Genomic DNA, 10,223 nt, shown 5'->3' with positions numbered 1-10,223 from the left:
TGATTCGGGTATGCCTTTACAGAATCCTGAGTTTTAAGTCTTTACGTTAAGAACTGAGTTATTTACGGAGGCTTTAGTGAGTGTGTGTTATTTCAGAAAATCATAGAAAATCACAGAAATCTCGCAGAGCTCCGCAGCACACTTTAAAAATATTCGTATGAACACCCTGCAACTGGATCTGTAACTGTTGAAAAAAAAAAACCTATATTTGAACATCACCAATCTGTCATTGTACGATTTCTCTTAATTGACGATAGATAAATGGTTGATTTTTTTTTATTGACACCGGAGGATCCTTGACTTTGATGTGAAGTGAAAAAATAATTTCTCTATTTTCATTTTGGACCTTTAATCCCAGAAAAAAGGCCATAACTCAAAAACCGTTGAGACCTAGACACCATCTTGTTCGGGGCCAACTGCCCATTATGCCATACCTATGCTCACCAAGTTTCGGCTTCGAAATATTTTCAGTTTTTGAGATAAGGCCCCGTCGTGATTCGTGATGTTTTGTCAAATTGCAGTATGATTGCTTATGCCCTCTTGTGGGATTTTTCGGGATAGCGGAAAAATGACCAAAATTTGATTATTTTATAAAACGAAAACCGAATGTCCGACAAAGTTCATTTGATGACTTCCCGGTAGGTCTGGCCCTGCCGCTCGGCCCGACGCCGTCCCCGAATTTTACAAATGTTTTCGGACGTCTAGTAAGGGACCTTACATTTGCAATATGGACTTTTTCACTAATCATACAGAAAATGCCAAAATGTTCCCTTAAGGTATGAAAGGTAATCCTCTAAGTCAAAAGGTACATCCACAAGGTGGTAGGTACAGCAGGGAAAAATCCTCAAAAGATAATCAAAAATAAATAAACAAGAACAAAAACAGAGTACCACAAGATAGTCCAACTGGAGTAACAAATGTTCACAGCATCGCTGGGGCTGGGTGCTAACATTCAAACACAGAGCAAAGAACTGAGGAAAACTAAGGGTTTAAACACATTTAAGGGAAACGAGGCACAGGTGCAAATAATAACTGGAAACAAGGGATAAAAAACAAAAGGGTCAAAAAGCACAATGGGGGCATCTAGTGGCCAAAACCGGAACAATCCTTGCCAAATCCTGACAGATCGCCTGTCCTCTCACTTCTCTCATCAAGGGTGGTCCTCGGGAAGTTGGGGTGGAATCCTGCAGCTGACAAAGCCTTCTTCCTACTGAAGGGACATTTCACCTCCGTCCCGTTGCTCAAACATCCAGATCCTACGCTGCCCTTTATGGTGGAGGTGGATGCTTCAGAAGTAGGTGTGGGGGTTGTCCTGTCCCAACATCAAGGTAATCCACAAAGTTGACATTAGAAGTGTGGAGACACTGGCTGGAGGGTGCCCAGGACCCATTTATCTCTCTTCACTCTTCACTCTTCAATGGGCTTTATTGGCATGGGAAACATGTGTTAACATTGCCAAAGCAAGTAAGGTATATAATATATAAAGTGAAATAAACAATAAAAATTAACAGTAGACATCACACCATTGGAACCTGGAGTACATACGGACAGTGAGGCGACTGAACCCGCACAAAAGCCAGGTGGGTCATTTTCTTCACCACATTCGATTTCCCGCAGACATATTGCCCAGGGTAAAAAAAACAAACATTAAAGCTGATGACCTGTCCCATCTCTATGATTCGGGAGAGGTTCCTATCTTGAGTGCACCCATAATTTCACCCTCTCGAGTCTTAGCCCCTGTGCTCTGGGATGCTGATGTGGACATTTGCCAGTCCCTGGAGAGGGAACCCGCACCTGCTAGCCTGTCCTCCTGAATGCACCTACATTCCCACGTTGATAAGGGATCGGTTGTTGACCTGGGTGCACACAGTTTTACCACAATTTTTGTGATAGTGGACAGATTCTCAAAATCATGCTGTTTCATCCCTCTCTCTGGTCTCCCTACTGCTATTCAGGTTGCTGAGGCACTGTTCCAGCAGGTCTTCCAGCACTATGGCCTTCCGGAGAATATCATCTCCGATCGTGGCCCCCAATTCACACCACGTGTATGGAAGGCCTTCATGGAAAAGCTGGGGGTCAAGGTCAGCCTCACTTCCAGGTCCCGGCCTCAGTCTAGCGGACAGGTGGAGAAGATGACCCAGGAGCTGGGGAGTTTGCTAAGAAGCCACTGCCAGGACCGGCAGGGAATGCATACGTCCAGAATTCATTGCGACATTCCTCTACCGGGCTGACTCCCTTCCAGTGTGTTCTGGGTTATCATACAGCCCCTGGCTGGGTGAACTTCGAGCCAGACCGAAGCTCCTGCGGTGGACAAGTGGTTCAGGCATGCAGAAGAGGTATGAAACGATGCCTACGTGAGACACCAGCATGTCGTCCAGTGTCAGAAAGAGCAGGTGGATCGCCACCGCAGTGAGGCTCCCGTGTTCCATCCTGGTGATCGTGTCTGGCTCTCCACTAGGAACCTCCCGTTCCGCCTGCCCTGTAAGAAGCTGAATCCCTCGTTTGTGGGGCCGTTCAAGTTCCGGAGGGTCAATGAGGTAACTTACTGATTCATACTAACTACCAGATCTCACCATCTTTTCTTGTTTCCCTTCTCAGGATGGTGGTTCCTGGTTCCCTTGTTGATGCTGTCCCACACGACACCCCTCCACCTTCCTTGGACATCGAGGGTTGCCCGTCCTGTGCCATCAGCAGATCCCTCCTAGACCCACGACATCGTGGGGGTTGGCTCCAGTATCTGGTGGACTGGGAGAGGTATGGTCTAGAGGATCTGTGTTGTGTTCCGGTAGCAAAACGCTAGATCCCAACATCATCTGAGATTTCCACCTTTGTTGTCCGGACCAGCCCGCTACTCGCTCTTGGGTCCGTTCCCCTGGCCGGTGTAGTCCATCGGGACTACATTAATCATATGTCCCACTTTATGACAATAGAAACAGGGACGCTCATTCTTCTGGCGTGCTTGATATACTCCTGACCGACTAGGGCTAAAGGTAGGCAACTCAGTGGCTCTACTCTCAGTATGAGACAATACTCACAGGTGAGGACAAAGTGATATGGAGGTGCTCAAACAAAAGATAGCTCAATACATAAAGAGAGAGTGAAACAGAGAGATCTACAGACATGGCATTTACAGAGAGATTGAGCTATCTTTTGTTTGAGCACATCCATATCACTTTGTCCTCACTTGTGAGTATTGTTTTTGGTTATGGTGTTTGTGTTTGTTTGCTGGTGGGAAAAGGGGGAACTAAGACAAGTCGCCCATGGGCATACACTACCCGTAGGTAAACTTTGTTAAATACCCTAGTTAGAACTGGGCGGACCACCCACTGTATTTTTGGTTAGTTAGTTAGCTGTTGTTGAAATAGGCTAGTCTAGCTTAGGGGTGTTTTTGTTTTTTTGTTTTTGCTTATTGTTTCTTTCCTTGGGCCCAGCTCAGCCCCTTTTCCTGCTCCCCCCATTACCGTGTGTTTACTAATAAACCCTGAGTTTGACGGTAGATTTCAGTTGTCGTGGTTATTTCGTTCTCACTTTTACTTTGTCACTATTATAAATTGCATGAGTTATGTTACGGGTCTCGTTACTATCACCCCTAGACTGTCGGGCCAAAAGGGATTCGTAACATAAGTGGGGGCTCGTCCTGGATCTGTCTTTACTGACACCCATGCTGCTCATGCAGATTGTTGTAGTGGTATAGTTCAGTGTTGAGCGTTATAGCTGATGTAGCATTAGTGTTTGCTATTTTTGTTGGCTCTTGTGAAGTAGTTTAAGATGGCTACTTTTGATTTGAAGTCCTTTTTGGATAACCCTTCGTGGGAGGTTTTTGATAAATGTCGTAGAGTTGATTTACAGACCTTGGCTGACCATTATTCAGTATCGATTCCACAGAATGTAGTTAAAGCAGAGGTTAAACAGCTAGTGTTAAATGTATTGTTGGAAGAGCAGGTGCTTGTGTTACCGCTGCCTGAGCCTACTACCCCTGTAGGGGATGTTGCTGCTCCTCTAAGCCTGTTGGTGTCTGAGGCTAAAGCTCCAGCCACATTGCCCCGTTTTGATCCACTCTCCCCACTGTCAAACGGTGATGCCAGGAGGGATGTCCGTTTAACACAGTTCCAACTGGAGGCGGAAGAGAGAGCCCAAATTAGGCGAGAGACTCTCCAGTTGGAGATGTGTAAAATTGAGGCAGAAAAAGAACGAGCCCAGCGGCAGTTAGATTTGGAGATGTGTAAAATTGAGGCAGATAAAGAACAGCGGCAGATGACGTTTAAAATGCGCCAGATAGAACTGGAGGCAGAGACAGCGTAGCTAGCCTCCGGTCCTGCTGTGACTGTTAGTGAGTCGTCCTCACCAGTTGTGTCCTCAAACACGTTTGACATTAGTAGGCAGATTGCCTTAGTACCTTTGTTCAGGGAGTCTGAGGTTGACTCCTATTTTTGTGTATTTGAACGTATAGCTGTTGCATTGAAATGGCCTGAAGACATATGGTGCATATTGCTTCAGTATAAATTAACTGGTAAAGCCCAAGAGGTTTTGTCAGTGCTACCTCTGGAGGACAGTTTGAATTATGAAGTGGTCAAAGCTACTGTTCTTTGTGCCTATGAGCTTGTGCCTGAGGCATACTGACAGAGATTTAGGTCTCATAGAAAGTCTTCTAGTAAGACTTATGTGGAATTTGCTAGAGACAAGGGGAAATGTTTTATAAATGGCATGCTGCTCGTAAGGTAACTGATTCAACTCTCTCCGGGAGTTAATCTTGTTGGAAGAGTTTTAAAATTGTTTACCCGAACGCATTGTAGTTTACCTAAACGAACAGAAAGTATCCTCCCTGGCAGAAGCGTCTGTGTTGGCAGACGAGTTTGTGTTGACGTGTGTGTTTTCGGCTCATACTGAGAGTAGAGCCACTGAGTTGCCTACCTTTAGTCCTAGTCGGCCAGGAGTATATCAAGCACACCAGAAGAATGAGTGTCCCTGTTTCTATTGTCATAAAGTGGGACATATGATTAATGATTGCTTCCTGCTTAAACCTCTTGATGCTATGGGGGCGCTATTTCATTTTTGGATAAAAAGACGTGCCCGTTTTAAGCGCAATATTTTGTCACAGAAAGATGCTCGACTATGCATATAATTGATAGCTTTGGAAAGAAAACACTCTGACGTTTCCAGAACTGCAAAGATATTCTCTGTGGGTGCCCTAGAACGGGAGCTACAGGCAAAACCAAGATGAAACGGCATCCAGGAAACCAGCAGGATTTTTGAGGCTCCGTTTTCCATTGTCTCCTTATATGGCTGTGAATGCGAGAGGAATGAGCCTGCCCTTTCTGTCGTTTCCCCAAGGTGTCTGCAGCATTGTGACGTATTTGTAGGCATATCATTGGAAGATTGACCATAAGAGACTACATTTTCCAGGTGTCCGCCCGGTGTCCTCCGTCGAAATTGGTGCGTCTTTTTCAGCTGCTGGTATTTTTCCATGCGATTCTGAGGGGAAAGCAGGCTTCCACGAACTGCATATCAATGAAGAGATATGTGAAAAAACACCTTGAGGATTGATTCCAAACAACGTTTGCCATGTTTCGGTCGATATTATGGAGTTAATTCGGAAAAAGTTTGACGTTTTGGTGACTGAATTTTCGTTTCGTTTCGGTAGCCAAATGTGATGTACAAAACGGAGCGATTTCTCCTACACAAAGATTCTTTCAGGAAAAACTGAACATTTGCTATGTAACTGAGAGTCTCCTCATTGAAAACATCCGAAGCTCTTCAAAGGTAAATGATTTTATTTATTTGGTTATCTGGTTTTTGTGAAAATGTTGCGTGCTAAATGCTACTCAAAATGCTAAGCTAGCATAGCATATTCTTACACAAATTAGTGATTTGCTATGGTTCAAAAGCATATTTTGAAAATCTGAGATGACAGTGTTGTTAAGAAAAGGCTAAGCTTGAGAGCAGGAGCATTATTTTCATTTTATTTGCGATTTTCAGAAATCGTTAACGTTGCGTTATGCTAATGAGACTGAGGCTTTATTCACGATACCGGATCCGGGGTGGGGAGTATCAAGAGGTTAAACGCAAACAAGGGATGCCTCTTCGTGCCAAGCCGCCAACAGGTGTTGGTCTAATTTGTACGGTTGTGAGGTCTGAAACAAAACAGGTGCCTCAGGGTAACTGCAGTTTGAAAGACCCAGTCCCCGACCGCAGTTATGAACTGTTCATTTTTGAGGGGTTTGTGTCCCTAACGAATGACGAAGTGTCACAGCGTCCGGTTAAAATTATTAGAGATACTGGTGCGGTGCAGTCGTTTATATTGTCTGATGTGTTGCCCTTATCTGACGATACATACTGTGGTTCCAGTGTGTTAGTGCAGGGTATTGAAATGGGTTTTGTCCCAGTGCCATTGCACTTTGTGAAAGTACACTCTGAGTTAGTCAGTGGAATATTCAGAGTGGGGTACGTCCTATGTTGCCAGTGAAAGGTGTGACCTTTATAATGGGTAACGATATCGCCGGAGGAAAGGTAGTACCCGTATTGGAAGTATTGGATAAAAGTGACCACTCTCTCTCCAATGAGCTGGCACAAAGTTATCCACATGTGTTCCCCGCTTGTGCTGTCACTCATGCTCAGGCACGACAAGAGGGTGATGAGATAGATTTGTCGAACACTGTTCTGTTCAAAGAGGTTGATCAAGAGGCTGGGTTTTGTGCTACCTCAGGGAAGCTGATCATCTGAAGAATGTTGAACTTATTGCTGATGCAATACGGTTACCAGTCACTCGTGAGCAGCTGATTGCTAACCAAAAGGTTGACAACAAACTTGCTAAATGTTTTTCTAGTGTTGTCTCATTGGAAGATGCGAAGAAATAGAATGTGGCTTACTTCATTGATGGTAATCTCCTCATGCGTAAATGGACATCCCATGATGACGCGGGTGGAGATTGGAATGCTGTTTACCAAATAGTGATTCCTACAGCCTTTCGACAAAATGTGTTATCCCTTGCTCATGATCACCAGTGGTCTGGTCATTTAGGAATCACAAAGACTTATGATCGGATCCACCGTGTGTTTTCCAATAAACTCTGAGTTTGACGGGATTTCAGTTGTCGTGTTATTTTGTTCTCACTTCTACTTTTTCACTATTATAATTTGCATGAGTTATGTTACGGGTCTCGTTACCATCACAACTAGACTGTCGGGTCAAAAGGGATTCATAACATAAGTGGGCCTCTCGCACCCCCAAGCGAGAATCATACCCCTAGACTAACATAAGTGAGGGGTGCGAGAGGTCCCGGGTTCAAATCCCGGATGAGCCCCCACTTATGTTACAATAGAGAGCCTCCGCAGTCTGTAGGGCCGTAGGGAGACCAGGCAATGGGAGTCACATGCGCAAGTACCTTGCGTAGCCAAGGGGGGTGAATACTTTCGCAAGCCACTGTATGTTTATTTTCTGGGTGATTTAACTATTGAATGGCTTTCATTCAGGCTGCCCACTCAAGAGAAAGTTTCAAACGAATTAGTGCCTGCAACCTGGTTCAGGTTATCAGTCAACCTACACAGGAATTAAATCATCAACATGTATTGATCACAACTTGCCTAATGCTGCAGAAATTTGCTTTAAAGCAGTATCCAAATCCATCGGACGTACTGATCACAATATAGTAGCCATATCTAGGAAAACCAGAGTTCAAAAGGCTGGGGCTAATATAGTATATAAAAGGTCATACAAGTTTTGTAGTGATTCCATGTTGTTGATGTAAATAATATTTGTTGGTCCATGGTGTGTATAATGAGGAGTAACCAGATGCTGCACTTGACACATTTATGAAATGGCTTATCCCAGTTACCAATAAACATGCACCCATTAAGAAAATTACTATAAAAACTGTTAAATCCCTGTGGACTGATGAGGAATTGAAAAATGGTATGGTTGAGAGGGATGACTCAAATGGAAAGGCAAATAAGTCTGGCTGCACAAGAAATTGGTAAACATTCTACAAATTGAGAAATCATGTGACTAAACTGAAGAAAAATAAACTACACTATGAAACAAAGAAATGAATGAAATTTTTGGGCAAAAGGGCAAACTCAGATCCATAATTTATTGAATCAGATGGCTCACTCATTACAAAACCCACTGATATTGCCAACTACTGGTCTTTTACCAAATAGGGCGCTCTTCTGTATATCACCCCTACCTTGTCACAACCCAACTGATTGGCTTAAATGCTTTAAGAAGGAAAGAAATTCCACAAATTAACTTTTAACAAGGCACACCTGTTAATTGAAATGCATTCCAGGTGACTACCTCATGAAGCTGATTGATTGAATCTTAAGAGGGTGCAAAGCTATCATAAAGGCAAAGGGTGGCTACTTTGAAAAATCTAAAATCTATTTAGATTTGTTTAACAATTGTTTGGTTACTACATGATTCCATATGTGTTATTTCATAGTTTTGATGTCTTCACTATTATTCTACAATGTAGAAAATATTTTAAAAAATAAAGAAAACCCCTTGAATGAGTAGGTGTGTCCAAACGTTTGACTGGTACTGTATATCTGACCAAATTATGAAAGACAAGAATTGTAATTTTGAATTCTGTAAAATTGGTGTGGAAGAGGTGAAAAGATTGTTGTCTGTCAACAATGACAAGCCACGGTGGTCTGACAACTTGGAAAATTACTGAGGATAATACCAGATGATATTGCCACTCCTTTTGCCATATCTTCAATTTAAGCCTACTAGAAAGTGTGTGCCCTCAGGCCTGGAGGGAAGCAAAAGTCATTCCGTTACTTATGAATAGTAAAGCCCCCTTTACTGGCTCAAATAGTTGACCAATCAGCCTGTTACCAAAAAAAATGGTGTTTGACCAGATACAATGTTATTTTACAGTAAACAACTTGACAACAGACTTTCATCGCGCTTATACGGAAGAACGTTCAACAAGCAAAGCACTTGATTGACTGAGAGAAATTGATGATAAACAGATTGTGGGGGCTGTTTTGTTAGACTTCAGTGCGGCTTTTGACATTATAGATCATAGTCTGCTGCTGGAAAAACGTATGTGTCATGGCTTTACACCCCCTGCTATATTGTGGAGAAAGAGTTACCTGTCTAACAGAGCCTGTTAATGGAAGCCTCCCCAACATAATCCAGGTAGAATCAGGAATTCTCCAGGGCAGCTGTCTAGGCCCCTTTACTTTTTTCAATCTTTACTAATGGAGTGCCACTGGCTTTGAGTAAAGTCAATGTGTCTATGTATGCTGATAACTCAACACTATACACTTCAACTACTACAGCAACTGAATTTACTGCAACACTTAACAAAGGAGTGCAGTTAGTTTCAGAATGGGTGGCAAGGAATAGGTTAGTCCTAAATATTTCAAAAACTAAAAACATTATATTTGGGACAAATCATTCACTAAACTCTAAACCTCAACTAAATCTTGTATTGAATAATGTGGAAATTGAGCAAGTTGAGCAAGTTGGGGTGACTAAACTGCTTGGAGTAACCCTGGATTGTAAACTTTGGATTGTAAAACATATTAATACCACAGTAGGTAAGATGGGGAGAAGTCTGTCCATAATAAAGCGCAGCTCTGCCTTCTTAACAACACTATCATCAAGGCAGGTCCTACAGAACCTAGTTTTGTTGCACCTGGACTACTGTTCAGTCATGTGCTCAGTCGTAAGGCTGTTACGTTACAGCCTTATTCTAAAGTACAGAGATCCTCGATGAAAACCTGCTCCAGAGGGCTCAGAACCTCAGACTGGGTCGAAGGTTCACCTTTCAACAGGACAACGACCCTAAGCACACAGACAAGACTATGCATCAGTAGCTTCTGGACAAGTCTTGAGTAGCCCATCCAGAGCCCGGACTTGAACCCAATCTAACATCTCTGGAGAGACCTGAAAATAGCTGTGCAGCAACGCTCCCAGTCCAACCTGACAAAGCTTGAGAGGATCTACAGAGAAAGGGAGAAACGCACCAAATACAGGTGTGCCAAACTTGTAGTGTGCTACCCAAGACGCGAGGCTGTAATCACTGCCAAAGGTGCTCAACAAAGTACTGAGTATTGGGTCTGAATACTTATGTAAATGTAATATTTCAGTTTTGTATTTTTAATAGGTTTGAAAAAAATCTGAAAACCTGTTTTTCCTTTGTCATTATGGGCTATTGTGTGTACATTTGAGTGAAACCCCCCAAATATAATACATTTTAGAATAAGGCTGTAAAG

The sequence above is a fragment of the Oncorhynchus masou genome, chromosome 5 (assembly GCF_036934945.1).
Source record: "Oncorhynchus masou masou isolate Uvic2021 chromosome 5, UVic_Omas_1.1, whole genome shotgun sequence".
Lineage (NCBI taxonomy): Eukaryota > Metazoa > Chordata > Actinopteri > Salmoniformes > Salmonidae > Oncorhynchus > Oncorhynchus masou.
Note: the sequence above shows the minus strand (reverse complement) of the source record.